General features: G+C 37.7%; 1 long non-coding RNA gene across 2 annotated transcripts; it reads left to right on the plus strand.

Annotated features, from left to right (window-relative positions):
- The first annotated feature begins 655 nt into the window (after positions 1-655).
- LOC103094983 (uncharacterized) lies at positions 656-19838 on the plus strand. Of its 2 annotated transcripts, XR_008917542.1 has the most exons (4): positions 656-895; positions 6487-6536; positions 17906-18038; positions 19382-19838. It is a non-coding gene; the product is annotated as an uncharacterized LOC103094983 (long non-coding RNA). The 2 variants fall into 2 exon arrangements; XR_001629105.2 differs by lacking the exon at positions 6487-6536 and having other exon boundaries at positions 659-895.
- The last annotated feature ends 444 nt before the right edge of the window (positions 19839-20282 follow it).

A 20282-nucleotide genomic window follows, 5' to 3' on the forward strand; every position in this document is an offset into this window, starting at 1 on the left:
TTCTCAAAGCTCTTAAATCATGACTCCCAAGTGTTAGTTGGTAATATTTCCATACTCCCAAAGTCCTTTGGGAAGTTTCTTTTTAAGAACTGAGCATGTTTATAGGCAGACAGGAAGCAAGCAGTAGCAATGAAGAGACTGAAAATTCAAGCAACAGATAGACCCAGAGACAGAGAGATGATAATGGTGATGATGACAATTGAGGCAGAGGTGGAAGAGAATCAGATGAAAAGACTGGTCTGTGGGAGTAATTGTATAATCTTTTTCTGGATATAGAAATTAGAGGGAAGAGGGTTGTAATGGTGGGAATGGTCAAAGAAAAGGCAAGAAGAGCTGAGAGATCATGTCAGATGACTTTTATCTTCTTGGTATAGTAGGAAGCTAGGTTAAGAGTTCTAATGATATCAGATAGCAGCCAGAAGAGCTATTTTCTAATTTATCATCCTACTAATAATAATGAGAAATAAAAATGAGAAAGAGATTAATCAGAGACTACATAGTGAACCATGCCTTGTGTCTTGTCATGGCAAAGAACTAGAAGGAGAGTGTGTGCCTATTGGTTGAGGACTGGCAGAACACAAAAAGGTACATTAATAGAATGTAATATTATCATGTCATAAGAAATGGCAATTATGAAGACTTTAGAGCAATTGGAAAGGATTCTATGAACCAACATAGAGCAAATGAAGCAGAAATGTGAGAAGTTCTATCATGACCACAATAATGTAAAGCAAAACACTTTTGAAAGGCTTCAAGATCTAAGAACTTTGATCAATATAGTGAAAAACCATGACTTCAAAGGATGAATAGCGAAGCTTAAATAATGGTGTCTGACAGAGCAATGATGGTCCAGAGAAGCTGAATAAGGCATACGTTTCTGGATATGCCACTGTGTGTATGTGTGTTTTTGCTTTATCTTTCTTTGTTTGAGATGATATATCTAAAGTATAATTATGGTACTATAAAGGAGGATATTGTTCCAGGATCAGAGGAATCATTGAGATATAAGCAGGGATATGCTGGAACCCACTCAAAACAGGTAGCAAAATCTGATTGTTAAATTTTTGTCATGATTATTTATACCTCAGAAAACAGCAAATGCTGCAAATCAAGGTTTGATGTATTGTTTAGTTGGTTGCCTAGGCTTAAGAAAGTGATGGAGAAAATATTAATGATGCAGATTAAACTTATGGTTTCATATATATAATTTTCTTTATCAGAGAGCCGGTTATTAAATACCACCAGTACACCAATGGATATAAGAATGATGTTTTTAAAAATCCTGGCATCAATCAAACCTTTAAAAATAAAATTACATAGCTAAAAGAGAACTATTTAACATGAACTAGACTATGGGCTCCATGAGATTATGGACTCCAATTTGTAAACATTTTTCTCCTTTAGAACCCAGCATAGTGTCTTGCATATACTAGATGCTAAGTAAATGTTTTCTGATGAATTAATAAAGAAATTAATGAAATTAAACAAATTTTAATATAAGGAAGAAAACCTTCCACTGGATGCAGGAGGGAGCTTTCTGGATAAGGGCTATGTCTTTAAGAAAATGAAAGAGAGAAATGATATAAAATCAAAGGACAACTCTGAGAATTTCACCATACTCTTCTTAGAATATGCTGAGGACTAGATGAGAATGTAGTTGATTATGGTGTGATCAAATGAGAATATTTATCTAAAGCATTCTTATGTTACCACAAAGTACTTCAAAAATGTAACAAGAAATCAGGATCTTTTCCCATTCCCCCTTCTCCCAGGGAGAAATTGGGGAAAATCAAGGGGATTGTCACAGAATTGTCATACATGTCCTTTGGGCTCTTAATCTATTTCTTAAAAGGAATTAGGAGACACTGGAATTCTGATTCACAGCCTTCTATCCCTATTCACTTCATTGGTATTTATGGGTTTTGGAGAGGGAGGTAGAACACTAGGCTGCAGGTTGGTTTTCCCTCCATCTGGAGTTTCTTGGGGTGGAGGTGAGGGTCCACACCACATCTAGGGCTCACCCATTACATGCCTGCCTGGCACTCATTCCTTTCTTCCTCCTTCTTCTGTATACATTCACTGAATCAAACACTTCCACTCATCGTCATGACATTAACTTCTCACACTCTGAAAACTTACTGAGTCAACATAGCACTCTGCACCCTCTGGAGTAGAATTCTTTCCTTCCTCAAATCATCCAGCTTGCTCCCCCATGGACTCCAATTCTTTGCCCGTGCCTCTTCCTTCACCAACACCTGGCCAGGTTCCAACCATTCCACAAGCAATACCAGCACAAAGCTAATTCCACACACCCTAAAATAGGCCTGGGAAATTGGTGGCAGCTGCATGTCCCTGAAACCTCCGGCAGGCAGCTGCTTTTCCTGTCCTAGCTCCTTTGGATCATAGAATCATAGCATTTCAGAGTTGGACAGCCCTCGATAGTCATCTAATCCAATCTATACCCCACAGACTCCTGGTTTTGATATCTCCCCCAAATCAACAAATGGTCATCCAGTTTCTCTCTTCTCAGGGGCAGATCATTTCACTTTTAAATAATGATAATTTTTAGATTTGTCTTGATATCAAGTTTATTTTTTTCACTATTTTGTTTATTCCCACATAAAGACAATTTTCAACATTAGTTTTCTAAAACTTTGAGTTCCAAATTCTCTCCCTCCTTTGCCCCTCCCTGAGACGGTAAGCAATATCATTGAAATAGGCTATATGTGTGATATCATGAAAAAACGTATTACCATATTGGTCATGTTGTGGAAGACAGAGATTAAAAAAAGAAAGAAAAGTAAAAAAAACACAAAAATAAAGTGAAAAAAATAGTCTGCTTCAGTCTTCATTCAGATTCCATCAGTTCTTTCTTTGGAGGAAGAGAGCATTTTTTTTATCCTAAATCCTTCAGAACTGTCTTGGATCATTGTCTTGCTGAGAATAGCTAAGTTATTCACAGCTGGTCACTGTACATCATTGTTATTACTGTGGATGATGTTCTCCTGGTTCTGCTTACTTCCCTTTGTATCAGATCATATATGGCTCTCCAGGTTTTTCTGAACTGATAAGTTTAAAAATGGCCTCTGTGCAACCTCACCCCATTACTCTTAGTTCTGTCCTGTGAAACCAGGGCAAGACCCCTCTGACCCCTCTGATCCACGGGACAACCCATCACATGCTAGATGACCACTATCATCTCCATTTCTTTTTTAAAACTCTCATCAACACTAAGCACTGGTTCCAAGACAAAAGAGCAGTAGGGGATAGGTAATTGGGTCTAAGTGACTTAGCAAGGAAGTGTTCATTTTAAAAAAATTTTATTTAATTGATTAAGAGAATTTTTCCATGGTTCCATGATTCATGTTCTTTCCCTCCCCTCCTCCCACCCTGCTCCCATAGCTAACACACAATTCCACTGGGTTTTACATGTGTCATTAATTAAGTCCTATTTCCATATTATTGATATTTGCACTAGGGTGATCATTTAGAGTCTACATCCCCAATCATATCCCCATCAACCCATGTGATCAAGCAGTTGTATTTCTTCTGTGTTTCTCTTCCCACAGATCTTTCTCTGGATGTGGATAGTGTTCTTTCTCATAAGTCCCTCAGAATTGTCCTGGATCATTGCATTGCTGCTAGTAGAGAAGTCCATTACATTTGATTGTACCACCGTGTATCAGTCTCTGTGTACAATGTTCTCCTGGTTCTGCTCCTTTCACTCTACATCAGTTCCTGGAGATCATTCCAGTTCCCATGGAATTCCTCCAGTTCATTATTCCTTTGGGCACAATAGTATTCCATCCCCAACAGATACCATTTGTTCATACATTCCCCAATCAATGGATGTCCCCCAACTTCCAAGGTTTTTGCCACCACAAAGAGCACAGTTATAAATATTTTTGTACTTTTTCCTCATTATCTCTTTGGTGTATAAACCCAGCAGTGGTATAGAAAGTGTTTAAAGTCAGATTTAACCAAAACCTCCCCCATCTCCAGCCTGGTTCTCTAATCACTGAACCTCATAACTGCTCCTATCCCTAGTTTATCCAATCCTCCTATGTCATGGACTCAAGGCCCTTTATCATCCTGCTTGCTTTTCCTCTTGTCCAAAGGCCAAGATTATCTCCAGATTGTCACTTGATCAGTTAGCAAACATTTATTAAATATCTCTTCATGTACTAGGCATTGTGCTAGGTATTAGGGAATACAAAGAAAGACCAAAACAAAAATTAACAAAAAACTAATCCCAGAACTCAAAGAATTCATGCTTTAAAGAGAGAAACAACATGAAAAAAAGCTCTGTACAAACAAGATATACACAGGATTAATAAGAGATAATCAACAGAGGGAGAACAAAGCATGGTGCCCAGAATCAACACAATACTCTACATGTGGTGTGAGATCATCTCTTCACTCCTGGAAGAAGCTTAAGATGGAAGCAGAGGCTTTTGCTAGACATTTAATCTAGCATGATCTGTCCTTTTTTTTTCCTTACTGAAGTCTTTGTATCACATTCATTTCCAAATACACCCTTCCTTCTTCCCCAATCCATCGTTTTCCCTTAAAGCAAAAAGTTTATTACAGAATAATTTAAAATATTCCATTTCATTGATATACCATAATTTCTTCAATCATTCCCCAATCAATAGATGCCACTTCAGTTTCTTTCTTCTCTTCTACAAAAAAAATGCTATCAATATTTTTATCACTATAAATATTTTAAATAAAAGAAAAAATAGGCAAGCAAAAATAGCCAATACATTAATGATATCTGATTGTATTTGCAATTATTGAGACCCACAGTTAACCATTTCTCCAGTGAAGAGAGGGATTTTTTTTTTCATCTTTCTCTGGTCATGTGTTCATGTTTTCATTCCACAATGTTCATTTGACCCCAATTAATATGTCTTCCCATGTTTCTATGAATTCTTCATCCAGAGAAACTTGTTCTCAATGCTAATTTTTTGTGATTATTGATTCCTTTTCTTGAGGCTGAATAATAATTTCTATAATTTTCTTAGGAACTTAAGTTGGGCTTCAAGTCAAGTGGCCAGCATATGATTTATAGATACCATACTCTTCCCTGCAGATGGAAAGTATTGAAAAGGGTGCAAAAAAAATAGGCACATTAATGTGCCAATGATAGAACTTTGAATTGACCCAGCCATTTTGGAAAACAGTCTGGAACTGTGCTTCAAAAGTTACTAAGCAATACATAGCAGTGATTTCAATATTGGGAAAAGGACCCATATGTATAAGATTTTATAGTAGCTTTTTTTTGTAATGATGAAAAACTAGAAATTAAAATGGTGCCCATCAACTGGAAAATGGTTAAAGAAATTATGGCATATGAATGTAATAGAATACTTTTATCCTGTAAGAAATGTTGAATGCAACAGTTTTAGAGGAACCCAGGAATATTTGTATGAAATATTTCACAGTGAAGTGAACAGAACCAGAATAAGTTACAATAACATATAAAGACAAATAATCTCAGGAGCAGCTAGGTAGCTCAGTAGGTTGAGAGCAAGGCCTAGAAATGGTAGGTCCTGCGTTCAAATTTGGCCTCAGACACTTCCTAACAGTTCAACCCTGGGCAAGTCACTTAATGCTCATTGCCATGCCTTTACTGCTCTTCTGCCTTGGAATCAAGACACAGTATTCTAAGGGAGATGGTAAGAGTTTTGTAAAAAGAAAAAAAAAAGACGAAAAGCAACTGCCTGAATACAGCGGTTGAGGGGACATGACAGAGGAGAGACTCTAAATGAACACTCTAATGCAAATATTATCAACAAAGCAATGGGTTCAAATCAAGAAAACATGTAATGCCCAGTGGATCTACGCGTCGGCTATGGGGGGTGGGGGGGAGGAAAAGAAAATGATCTATGTCTTTAATGAATAATGCTTGGAAATGATCAAATAAAATATATTTAAAAAAAAAAAAGATCACTCCACTGCAAATATGAATGCCATGGAAATTGGTTTTGAACAATGAAACATTTATAACCCAGTGGAACTGCTTGTCAGCTTTGGGAGGGATAGGGAAGAAGGGTGGGAAAAATTGTGAATCATGTAACCATGGAAAAAATCTTCTAAATAAAAAAATGAGAAAAGGAAAAAAAGACAAATAACTGAAAAACTTAAGGGTATTAATCAGCATAGTAATCAACAATGAGAAGACCCATGATGAAACATACTGTGTGTTTCCTAACAGAGGTTATGCTCTCAGGATGCAAAATAAGATGTATTTCGGGGCATGGATAATGCAGGAATTTGTTTTGCTTGATTAGGTCTATTTGTTACAATGATTTTGTTTTCCTTTTTTCAGTGTGTGATGAATGAGAGAGATGAGGTGAAAGGGAGAGAAAATAAATATTTGTTCACTGAAAAAATTAAATTATAATTTTAAAAAGGAAAATTAGGAAAATATTTTAATTCCTCTGGTCTTGAAATATTATCCTGATCTCCATGATTTTTCAGATATCATCAACAGAAACTCTACAATCATATCTGATATCTTCAGAATTGAGGTATGTAGTTCAACTGAGCCAGGTGACTAGATTCATCAAGGACAACTAGTTTTCTCTTACTATATCCTTACTAATATTAGTATTTGTTTCAGCAAATATAAGTACCTCTTTACTAATATTGGCTATCAACCTCCTATTAGTCATTTTTATTGTGTCATTCTCAATGCAAAGATCATTTTCTTTTTCAGAGAAAATTGAAAGAAAATAAAAATTGAACAGCTCTTCTTTCACTCTTGTACATTATCATCATCCCATCCACCATAAGAAAAGGCCCTATCTTTTTTCTTCAATCCTCCTTGTTTTCCCAATATGACATTTTTCAAAATGCTTTTTGTTATTCTTAGCTGCCCTCACCACCTTCAATTCACTCTGAGCTTGAGCATTCTCAACATTATTTTTATATTCCCATTCAATTTTTTGATACCTGGATTTGCTTCCATATTCTGTGTTTCTTTTTTAAATCTAAATTGGCTGGTGAATGTCCTGTGGATTTACATCAATCTCTTCAGACAAATTTCATCTTTTTCCCTTCATTGCAATTGCTCTCTGTGCCAGAAGTTTAATGTGAGCTCTCCCATTCCTCCTGTGCTACCTTCCTATTTATATTTTCTCTGAACTCTTTGAATGAAATCTGCCTTCTCAAAATCTATATTATATATCAGAGACTATGCCCAGATTTTCCTTATTTCTCTATTACAAGTCCTAGGATGGAGAGGTCACATCCCAATAGTTCTACCATCTCTTCCCCAGTAACTAAGGTCCAAATGTTATAGAAAATCAAATCTAAATTAAGATTTTTCCTTGTTTAATTCCTCTAACTTTTGAGGGGTAAAATTATTGCTAAGGCATAATAAAAATATTTGCATTGTGCTTTTTATGGACAGGTAAGATGTCTAAATATTTGAAATCTACCATCACTACTACTATACCATGCTTTTACGACTTTTGTGATCTGTTTCTTAAATGCCTTATTTATTTCTTGATGTCTAGGTGACCTGTGGCATACTGTAATGACAACACTTTTGGTTTTTCTTCTTTTGACTTTTCATCATGATTTCACACTCTAATTCCTGTATTTATTCAAAAGTACACATTCTTCACCTATGATGCTATACTACCTCCACCCTTTTGCCTATCCTATTTCATTTGAATAAGATATTTCTCCTTATTCCTCATTCTTGTTCTTTTTCATATTATAGCTCATCTTGGCAGGTAGAGAAAAAAGTAACAAAGTTTGAATTGAACAGTTCTGTCCTATCTATGTTATCACTTGTCATCATCTTCATGGCAACATTCTATCCCGTTTTTAATCCTTTCTTTTCCTCTGATATAACTTTAAAAAAACACACAATTTTTGTTGTTGTTTTAAAATTTCTTTTTTACGCTTGGTAATTCAAAACTTTAGTACTCCTGGCACAATTCTTATAGAGGCAAGCCATTCATTCTGTTATAAATCTCTTTTTAGGCAATTCATTTTTTCTGCTTATAGGAATATTTTTTCTTATTATGTCTTCATCTTTGAGAGTTTCCTGTCCCTCCTAAGTTGACCTTCCTAGAATTTTGGTCAAAGGTACCTATCCTTTCTCTGAACCCTCTGATATCTGCTCTAGGGTACTTGTCCAACTCTTCCTACTTCCCCTTTCTTTCTATATCACAAACAATAGGAAAGAGTATTCATTCCCCACTACTCCAAATTTCTCATCATTTCCACCTCCAGCAGCTAGCTTCTCCCTGATGATAAAAATCAAATCCAGAACCAAATTTCTTCTTGCTGGTTTGCTATCTTTGAAGAATGATATTATTATTAATGAAATGTTTTTTGTTTTGGTTTGATTTGGTTTTTAATTGACTATTCTGTTTTTGCCAGAGAAGAGAAAGAAAGTATATTCATTAATATAATAAACACTTATTAACCGCCTCTTGTGTGCCAAGCACTATACTAAGGGCTGGGAACACAAAAAGGGGCAAAAAAAAGTCCCTGCCCTCAAAGAGCCTATAATAATGGGTGACATAATATGCAAACAAACATAGACAAAGCAAGTTATATGTGGAACAAGTTGAATGTGATTGAAAGAGAGATGCACTGAAATTAAGAAGCGTGAGAGAAGGCTTTCTATAGCGGGTGGACTTTTAGTTAAGACTTCAAGAAAGCCAGGGATGTCAGTAGTCAGAGTGGAGGAGGAAAGAGTATTCCTGACATGGGGAAGAGCCAGAAAAATTATCCAGAGACAAGAGATGGAGTGTCTTGTTCTGGAAACAAGGAGGCCAGTGTCATTGGATCCAAGAGTAGAAGGAGAAAGATGGAAGAAGACAGGAAAAGTAGGAAGGGGCCTAGGTTAAAAAGGGCTTTGAATGACAAACAGAACATTTTGTATTTGCTTCTGCAGGCAATACTATTAAATCATGCCTCTGTGCCAAGTCTTTTGATCTGTTCCCCAAAGTCCTCATCTATTTTATCTTCCTATCTAAATTCTCTGTATGGTCTCTGGTGACTTTTGTTTTTTATTGAACTTTACCCAAAGATTCTATACTATGCTTCCCCACTGTGGTTCCTGGATTTCCTCACACCATTATACTTTCACAATATGCAATGCTATTCTGTCCTACCCACCCCCGCTAACTCTTCTGCTTCTTTTGAATGAGATGTCATAGATTAGCTGCGATTTTCAGTCCTATGAGTTCAGATTTGCCTATTTCTACTAGGATCAAAATTTATTAGGATTTGGGAGTTTAACATTTGAATTTTTTTATTATTGGATTTTTGTCTCCTGGTTTTGTTTTGTTTTTTTTTAGCATCTCAATTGCTATTCTCTTTTCTTCATTTTAGTTGCTCTCTCTAATATTCAATTTAATGGATGGCTAGATAAAGACAGTTTTCTCCTTCCCTCTCCATCCCCATTTTTAAAAAATCCTTACCCTGTGTCTTAGAATCAATACTAAGTGGAACCAATGTTCCAAAGCAGAAGAGCCGCAAGGGCTAGGCAATTGGGGTTAGATGATTTGCTCAAGTTCACACACCTAGGAAGTGTCTGAGATCAGATTTGAATGCAGGATCTCCTGTCTCCAGACCTGACTCTCTTTGCACTGAGCCAGCTAGCTGCTTATCCCCATACTTTTTTAATTTAAAGTTCTTTTAACTGGGTCCTAAGCCTCCAAAACCCTTTCAATTATACCCTAAGCATGGGTCCACCCCATATATACCCGAATGTGTCCACTGGAGGGTATTCATATGGGATAGAAGAGAATATTCCTGATTTTTTCACTAGAGGAGAGTGAGGAAAGAGTCAAGGACATAAAGAGAATTTGAGAGTCTTAAGTCATCCCTGGCTTATCTGAGAAACATTATCATGTCTAGGACTATAAGTACAGGTCTGTGGATAGTCATGAGGGAGGGAGGGGAGAGGGGAAAGGGCAAGAGAGAGGGGGAAAGATACAGAAAGAGAGTAAAGTAGGAGGAGAGAGAAGAGGATGAAGGAGAATGAGAGATGGAGCGCAATCTGGAGAAAGAAGAGAGAGGGGAGAAGAAAAGAAAGAAGGGAATGACAGACAGACACAAAGAAAGACAAGAGAGAAAGCAATCATCTTTTAGAGAACAGAGAGAAGTAGATGAAGATAGAACTTCTGGGAGACTTTCTTCCAGGGAAGCCCTTGATATTCAGGACTATAAATACTCAGAAGTTTTACATGAAACTTTGGGACTAAATGTTTAATTATTTATTGTTTTTCTGCTTTGAATTTGAACTTTCTTCTGTAATATTATGAATTTCATCCTTTTGCATGGAGAGGAGAGTTAGGTACCTCTGTCTATATGGCTGGTTTAAAGGATACCAAGTTCCATGATGAGTTAGACATTTTGTACAGTATGTGAAGCCAAGGTCTTTAGCATTTGCAACCATCCAAGATTTCATGACAGTAAAATGAGTCATCCCAAGATACTAAAAAAAAAAAAACTACAGTTAGGTAACTATCTGTATTAAGAATTCTCCCAAGAGTTTTGGTCAAATCGTGCATTTTTCATTTTCTTTCAACCTTTCATACAGAAATGCCATGGGCTCTTGAGTTATAAGATTTCACTCTAGAGGTAAATATGTCATAGTTCTCCATGGAAAAGATCAGATTAGATGTTTGTGATTAGCTTATAAAAATATTTGGAAAGCCTTCTGAACAAAAAAAATTATGCAAATATGAGTCATATATTGAATGAACTGAAAAACTAGCCAAAGCAGTAAACAACTTTAGCAAAGTTGCAAGGATATAAAATAAATTCACATATATTATCAGCATTCTATATATTACCATGAAAACCTAGCAGGAAAATCTAGAAAGAGAAATTCCATTCTAAATAACTGTAGATAGTTTAAAATATTTGCAAGTCTAACTGCCAAGATATGCAGAATTACATAAACGCTATCACAAAACACTGCACAAATTAAGAAAAATCTAAACAATTAAAGAAATATGAATTGCTCATAGATAGGAATATCCAATATAATAAGAAACAATATAACCTAAATCAATTTTTTATTGTCATACCAAACTGCCAATGAATCCCTTTATAATACTAAAAAAAAAAAAACATAATTTACCCCAAAGAACAAAATGTCAAGACTATACAGGGAATTGGGGCAGGTAGGTGACTCAGTGGATAGAGTGCCAAGTCTGGAGATGAGAAATCCTAGGTTCAAATCCGGCCTCAAACACTTTCTAGCTGTGTGACTCTGGGCACGTCATTTAACCACCATTGCCTAGCTCCTATTGCTCTTCTATGGTGCTAATACCTAATATTGATTTGAACTGATATTTAGTATCTATTCTAAAATAAGGATTAAGGGTTTAAAATAAATATATAAATATATGTATATATATATAAATTATATATATATGTTTAGCATAGAGAAAGATTTATAAAAGAGAAGCATAGAAAGATTTATATGAACTGATCATAGTGAAATAAGCACAGCCAAGAGAACAAAATACATAGTAACTTCTTGTTTGTTCAGTTTTCATTACCCCTTTTGGCTTTTTTTCCTCTCCAAAAATATACTTTTTGTCACAAGATGACTCTCTATGCAAAGGAGGGGGGAAAAATTGACAAAACTATATAAGAAACAAAAATTATCAATAAAAAGTTATTTTAAAAAATAAATGCTATTGGTTAATTAATTTATTGAGAGATTTCAACCCCTGTGAGTTGGGAGCTGCCTCAAGTATTATACTCCTATTAAGTTAAAAGAATTTAAGTGACCCTGGGCAAGTGACTTGACCCCCATTGCCTAGCCCTTACCACTCTTCTGCCTTGGAACCAATATATAATATTGATTCTAAGATGGAAGCCAAGAGTTTTTTTAAAAAATAATAATTTAGTGATGTATTGGTTATGATGAGCAAGAAAGACTGTAAGGTGAGGAGTTAGAGGCATCTGACTGCTGCCTGGGAGAAGGATGGCACCACTGACACTAATGTCCTGCCAAGATGTGGACAGGATGATAGATATAGCCACCTTGACAAAACTGATGTCTCGGTTATAGCAGTTCCTCATCTTCAGCTCTGTTACTTGGAGAAATCTGTGGTGGCTGGAAGTCTTTGAGCCTACTTCCCTGGTGGTCTCAGACTGGCAGTGTTCAGAGCTAGCACTATTCACAATTCTTAGTTACAGGTCAGAATTGAGTGAAAAGTAATCCCTTCCAGGAAGGAGAGTCCAGAGTGTTCTGAAAGTGGAGGATGAACAACAGGCGGTTCATTGCCTTTGTATTTCATAGGCTCACAGGGTCAGAGATTTATAGTTGGAAAGAATCTTATAGAGGATGGCACTTCCTTAATTCTCCAGCTGTGATGGAAACAAAGCTTTAGTCTGCCTATGAAGGACATTAGATAATCCCAGTGATAATTAAGTAAGTGGAGTATTTCTTCTGCCCATCAGATGCATGTTCTTGGAGGGAAGGAACTTTCTATTTTTGTCTTTGTAACCCCAGCACCTAACACTTAAAAGGCATTTAATAAATGCTTGTTGATTGATTGACAACAAATGCACCAGAACTCATATGTCCAAGAAGTATTTATCCTTCAAGATGGTCACTTATACTCTGTGTTTAATGCTAATAAATATGCATTGACAGTCTGTACAAATGGGCATCATGGCTGTTTGCAGTTATGGGGCTTTATTTGACTGATGTGACATAAGTTCTGCCTTTGTATCCCTAGCATCTGGCACAGCGCATAGCATAACGTAAGCACTTACTAAATCCCATTTCAATTACTGATTGATTCTGACCTCCCTGTTTTATTCCATTTAATAAAGTGCAATCCACCAAAGTTTTCTTGACCACATTACCAACACAGCAAGCTAGGTGCTGTGGGAGATATGGACCCTGTCCTCAAGACACTCCTGTCCTCTGTTGGCTAGCATTCGTGGGATCTCTCCTTATAAGGAAGCCTGCTTCACCTCCCAAAATAGCATCATAAGGCATACCAACATAGAATCAAAGTTGAAAGGGATCTGAGAGGTCATCCAGTCTAACTGCCTCCTGCTTCAGATGACAAGAGATTTGTTCGCGACCTTAGCACATTATCTAAGCACTATAAATGATTCTTATGGTCTCTTCCAGCTCCAAACTGGCACATTTCTGCCCCAAAGTAGCTAGTGGTGCAGGATAGAGCCTGAGTCTGGAGAAAGGAAGACCTGAGTTCAATCTAACCTCAGATACTTGTTAGCTGTGTGACCTGGGAAAATCACTTAACCTCAGTTACCTGAACTATATAAAATGAGGGCAATAATAACACTTCCCTTACAAAGTCATTGTAAGTATCAAATGAAATAATACTTGTTTTTAAAGGTACCTGGCACATAGAAAATGCTATGTATATGCTTATTCCCTCCCCTTCTGGGCTTGGATCCAGGAATCTTCATTTTTCTTTATATCAAATCACTTTGATTTCATTATTGGATCTTGTGGTTCCAAGGAATCCTGTGCAGGATACTTTTATAAAGCAAAAAGGCAGGCTCTAATAGATGTTTTCTAAATACGAATTTTTACAGATCTGGTTTGCTTAAAGTGGAGCTCACCTACAGCGGCTCTCTGCCCTGTTTAGGATCTAGGGACCCATGATCTCATTGTAAAAAGAAACCAGTTCAGTAGACTAAAGAGGAGAAGACATATTATCTTCCCACGTTTTCTTCTTGCTGATTAACTGTAGGGTAAGGGTGGCAACTTACTGACAACCTCAACAGAGACAAAAAAAAAAGGTGAATACACAGCCTGTATTAGTTCTTTACTCCCAGAGGATGGTCATTTCAGGTCAACTGCAGGTGAGCTGGGAAAGTTGCCTGAAAGTCCTCAGGGAGATCTGAATTACAACTTATAGAGTATTCAAGCTAGAAGGGCCTTAGGCATGACTTGGGTAACTCCTTCTTTAATGGGTGAGGAGAGGGATGCCCAGAGAGCTTAAATGACTTGCTGCAGGAAATAAAAAAAGGCAGCTAGAACAGTGTATTGAGTGCTGGACCTGGAGTCAAGAAGACTCATCTTCTTGTGTCCAAATCTGGCCTCAAGACTCTTACTATCTGTGTGACCCTGGATAAGTCACTTAACCCTTTTTGCTTCATTTTCCTCATCTTCAGTCTCCTTATCTGTAAAATGAGCTGGAAAAGGAAATGGTAAACTACTCCAGTAACTTTGCCATAAAAACCCCAAATGGAGTCATAGACAGTTGGAGACAACTGGAAAATGACTCAAGTAAATAAGTGGCAGAATAGGGAATTATATGTTTCCCTAAGGATGCCTCTCTTCAATTCTATTCTCTTGGTGGTTAGGTAATACAAGAGATAGATGGAATCCTAGACCTAGAGTCAGGCAGACCTGAGTTTGAATCCAGTCTCTATTATTTACTAACTGTGTGACTCTGACTCAGTTTCTTCATCTGTTAAATAAGAATGGTACCTAACCCACAGTGTTATTGTAAGGATCAAAGAAATGTTATGTATATAAACATATTGCACACTTTAATGTAGGTTACAAATGTAGGTTATTTTTTATTCTTCAAAAAATATTTATTAAATGCCTAACGTAAACAAAGCATCATGCTAGATACCAAGGGAGACACAAAGGTTAGATGCAACACAGTCTCCATGGAGCTGACATTCCAATAGGGGGTAGGACATCTAGTCAGATAAATATGATCAAAGCAGTGAAAGATAAAATAAAATGACACCAGAAGAATAAGAGAGGAATGAATACAATAGGAGAGCTTCCTTGAGAAGACAGCACTTAAATTGAGCTTTAAAGAGTGGGTCCTAATGCAACTAGAGTGTGGGAGGGGAGGAACTTCTGGGCATAGGAAACATGCAAAGACACAGAGTTCTGATAGCATGGGGTTTTTAGGGATGGTGGGCATGAACAATCCAGTCTGGGTAGAGTCTAGAGGACACGAAAGATTCTAGCATGAAGAGACCTTTGGATACCAGGCTTAAGGAGGTTCAATTTCATTCAGTGAGCAATAGAAAGCCTCTGAAGGTTTTTGAGCACAAGAGTGATGAAATCAAATCCATTCATAAGGAAGGTCATTCTAGAAGCAAAATGACAGACATTGGAGGGAGAGTGAGTAGACGTTTGGGGAAAGGCTATCAGAATACTCCACATGCATAGGAAGCCTGCACTAAAAGGAGGCGAGTCGGGGCACCAATGTGACAGGCACTGATGAGTCTGTTCCATTAGCACTCTCATTCTCCCCTCTGCCAGTGACTATCTGGGGCAAATCACTTTGCTTATACATCTGTGTATCAGGGTAATTGTGAGGGTTGTTCGCTCAAGATTCTTAAAAAGTTATTCAATTGCTTTGGGAAGAAGGAGAAGAAATCTCCCTCCCTCCCCTCTGACCCCTACTCTTGGAATGACAACATGGCCAGCCATCTCCTCCAGCTACTCCCCTTCTTCTCCAACAGGCATGACCTACTCTATAGTTTCTGTCCTTGGCTCTTCCTCCACACAAAGCTTTTGAGCAATGCACAGGGAAACAATGGAAATGTTGGCATGACCACAATACTGCTTAATGCTCCCTTCTTTCCCCTCTCTTCCCTAGATAATCAGATGCTATTTTTGCATCCTACAGGAGATGATTCAGATCCATGATTGACCAATTTGGGGAAGGTTGTTGTAATAGGAAATCAATACAAATAAGATTATTTCTCTGTCACTGAACTCTTAGCCAGGGAGACATTTCTCCTACCCTCTCCTCAACAATTCAGAGAGTCTCTTCTCAATGACCCTTTCATTTCTGTAAATGTTATTTGGCATCACTGCTCATTTCCATTTGCTTTGATTTTTCCAAAACTTCATAACAATGAAAAGCACAGGTCAGACATTCATGCTCAATTAAATCTTTAGAGTGGCAGCTAGGTAGTTCAATGGATGGAGCATCAGGTCTGGCGTCAGAAGGATCTGAGTTTAAATCTGGCCTCAGACACTTCCTACCTGAAGTCACCTAGCCAAGTCACTTAACCTTGTTTCTCTCACCTTTGTCCTACTGCTTAGAGTTGTAACTAGGACAGAAAATAAGGTATTGGTTTTTTTCAAACTTTACAGCGGAGGTTCTTGACTTTTTGCATGTCATGGATCCCTCTGATATTCTACTGAAGTCTACAGACCTTTTCTCAGAATAAGGTTTTTTAAATGCATAAAATATTCCAAAGAAAACAGTTCTATTGAAATGCAGTTATATAAATATTAAAAAACAAACAAGAGAAAATGGACCCCAAGTTAAGAACTCCTAAGAATGATATGGCTTTCCTACCAAATAAAACTAAACTAAATTAAATTACAAATGCTCTGACAGAGAAAGAGGAAAGGGGGAGAGTCACTTTGAGATCTCTCAAAAGGGGAAGGTTTAGCACAATCAGGCTTTTCTCTTGCCTCAGCCCCAAGTGTATCCCATCAGGCCCTGGTAGGTAAACTAAGCTTCCTAGGGCCCGGGTCACCTCATCAATATCTTGCTCCCAGGTCTTGGTGACTCATCTCCTTAATCTCACTTGAATCACCCCACATCTTTCTCTCCTCACAAATTGCCAAACCAAAAAGGCAACCTCACTTTCAAACTGTTGGTGCTGTCACCCAACATTTAGTTCTAACCTCTGCGCACCTCCTCATTAGGTTTTCCCTTTCTCTTTCCTTCAGGACAAGAGAAAAGTAGACTGTCTTTCATGCAAACAGTGAGAGCCCTATTTTCAGAGCCTGGACAGACAGGTGTTCCAGACCTTACTTCTTCCAGCAAAAAGTGATCTCTAAAGTCCCCAGTACATAGAGAACAGTGTGTAGAGAAGGCGCTAGATTGGTTAGTCCAGAAAAAGCCCAAAGAGGCAGAATATTAAATTATTTCACATTTTTCCTGAATGTACATGAATCTGTATCCACATTCATATACAGAGACATCAAAGCATACATATTTGCATACATATATTTGTGTTTATGCATAAACACACATGTGAATACAGATATGTATGTGTGTTTATTTGTGTGTGGACAGAGACAGACAGACAGACACAGACAGACAGACAGATAGAGACAGAGAGAGTTTGTACCCTCTTGTCTTGGCTTCCCAATTAGGTTGAAAGCTCCCTGAAGGCAAGGCTTATTTTACCTTTCTTTAGGATCATGCACTTGGCACATGGTAGGTACTTAATAAGTATTTGTTGATTTCTCTTGACTTATAAAAGCCTAGCAAAGGCTGATGTGGAAGAAATTACTCAGGCTTCCTCTTGCGGCTAGAGAGAGGCAGAGGGCTCCTTCTCATCTGGCTCTTAGTCACAGCCGCCACCACCCCAGCAGAATCACAGAATACCAGAGTTCGAGAGAACTTTCGTACATTAGATCCTTTCTATGATGTCTCTTCCAGCCCTGTTTTCCTCAAATGCCCCCTTTCCAGCCAGTGAATTTGCGCTAGTCACTGAGATTAGCTAGTTGAGCCTCTACTTTTTATTGACCTAGCTATAAAAGGAGATGCACATAGACTCCTATCCCACAGGCTTGGGGTCAAGGGAATGCATTAGGGGAAAATCTTTGAACTACTCTTCCCATAAGTGACCCTAACCAGTGAATTTTACAGCATGGTGATATCACCTAGAGCATTTTAATTCATTAGACGTGTTTTTGGCATGCCGAATTTTAAAAATCCAGCAGAATCTCATAAAGGAGGCTAATTATGGAACAAGGACTGCTCAAGTGGCCAGGAATGGGAACCACTAGAGGACGGGAGCTGTAATGGTAGAGACAAAGTAATAGATGGCATGGATATGAAGAGAGAGCCCATGGGTCATTCCTGTTCTGATCCCTTTTCTGGGCCCTGGTCTTTACTAGGTTTTCCCTTTCCCTTTCCTTTAGGACAAGAGAAGAGCAGACTGCTTTTCATGCCAGGAATGACAGTCCTGTTATCAGAGACCTGGTTAAACAAATCCTGCAGACCTTATTTCTGCCAGCAAAAAATTCCTCTGAATTCCCCACTACATAAGGAAGGGTGAGTGAGTCATAGCTGAAGCCTCAGTACATCCATCCTGAAGAAAGCTGTACTCTCTGATTAGATAGTACAATTTAGAAACAAAGCTACAATACCCATGCTCATTAGTTTGAATTGTCATTTTGGGGGGACACAGAGCAATTGAATGGGGCTTTGACTTGTGTTCTCATTTGGAGGCATGAGAGGTAACCAGCATCTGGGAATGGACACTGAAAACATTTAATATGTGATTCACTCTTCCTGGCTATTACCTTGCTGCTATTTTTCATTAAATGTTTTTTTGCTTTGAATTCATGTGTCATCTGGCCTGATCTGGAAAAAAAAAAAGAAGTCTTTGGGTAAGGATCTGGAGCTTTTGGATTAAACACACATGGACAGCACTCTGAATCTGGAAGTATCAAGGAGGTCTCAGAGCTGTATGCCAACATTCCTAATCTATAAAATGAGGAATGCAAAAATTATTATTTTATTTTTTATTATCATGCAAAGTATATTTCCATATTGGTCACTGTTGTAAGAGCACATTCATACAAAAACAAAACTCCCAAACAAAACCATAAATATACTCATGTGAAAGACAACTCCAGCAATTCTTTCTCTGGAGGTGGAGAGTATTCCCTGTCATAGTCTTTCAGGATTGTCCTAGATCATTGCATTGCGGAGAGTAGCCAAGTTTTCACAGTTGATCATCAGAATACAATAATTCTTGCTGTATGCTTGACTACATAGCTATCTGATCATACAAGGAGTATATTGATAATAATATGTCTTTACAGTGTTTTGAGCTCTTCAGGAGAAAGGTACCCATGAAAATTAAATAATTATTATTCTTTTTCTCAAAACCATGGGTTTAAGAAACATGCAAACCAAATTTACCTTTTTAAGGGGCTAATACTTCCAACTTGGAAATTTTCCCTGAGAATCTTGTCTCAGAGTGTGATATATGCCATCTGTTTCATAGTTCAAAATGCATTAGCTAAAATTCAGTACATCCTGAAGTCCTGGCTGAATCTTGCCACAGAGCTTTTCAATTCATTCTGGTAAATATGTCTATACTGACCATGATGAAAATAGAAGGAAAGTCAGGTTTAGAGGAAAAATCATTCTGAGTTTTTAGATCTCTCACTAGCTAGGTGGGATGTTTGCTTTGTTTTATATTATTTTATTGAAAGTTCTCAGAAGTTATTTACTCTTTCTTCTCCACATCCTACTTTATAGCCTCCTTGGCTCATTTTGCCCAGATTCCAAAAAGATGACCATCAGCTTGGGCCAATCAAAGACTAACAAATGCCTTGAAGTTCTTCTCATCTTTAGTAATGACATGTGCTTTCTCTTTCTTGTAGACAGTTCTGATAGACTGGTCCTGAACTGGTCCTGAAAGCTGGCTTGCCAAATTAAGTTCTTCAACAGAGTTATCTCCCTTCTTAGATAAGGATGGTTCCCTTGGAAAGAGGAATCAAGGAAATGGGATCAAGGAAGTTTGGAACTAACACCTCTAGGATCCCAGCTACAGATACTTGAGCAAGGAAGAGCAGGGGACAGAAGAGGAAGAGCAGGAAGAAGAGAAAGAGCATACTGATGAAGCCCTTTTACAAATTATACCACTGAAGAGAGTTTGCTGAGAAGGCCCTTTCTCTGTGCCAACCTCTTGGGAAACCATCAGTCTACTATGAAAAAATTCTACACTCAGCACTCTTCTTGAGAAACTAAAGAGACAAAGATGATTCTCCTAATGGACAAATTCTAAGAGACATTATTCCATGTGGTAGTGAGTGAAGATATAAAAAGGAGAAGTTAGAAGTGGTTGTCATGGCCCATGGTTCAATATTCAGACTTATTCTTCCATATACTTATTTATTGACACCAACCTAGGGAGAAAGACATGTTTGCACATCTGTTTGGATGCAAACATGTAAGTTCATTAGTTATCAACACCTTTGACCTTTGGATTCCTTTCATGGGAATGAAATTTCATTTCAAATAACTGGTGGGGGAAGAAAGAGAATGGGGAAGAAGTATAAGTGAGAAAGAAGAAAGAAGAGGAAGCCCTTTGTCCCTATAGCAAAAGTGTTTAATAGGAAAATACCTGGGCCCTCCCTCTCTTTTTAAGTTTCCTTCAAACCTCGCCCATTACTAGACTCTTCCACTGAGTTAACTGATAAGGTGCATAACTGTATAACCCTAGTTAGTTGGGGGCAGATGTTTTGATTACAATGTTTCCCAGGGCTTATGCAACTTTGTCCT

This window comes from Monodelphis domestica, chromosome 3 (assembly GCF_027887165.1).
Source record: "Monodelphis domestica isolate mMonDom1 chromosome 3, mMonDom1.pri, whole genome shotgun sequence".
Lineage (NCBI taxonomy): Eukaryota > Metazoa > Chordata > Mammalia > Didelphimorphia > Didelphidae > Monodelphis > Monodelphis domestica.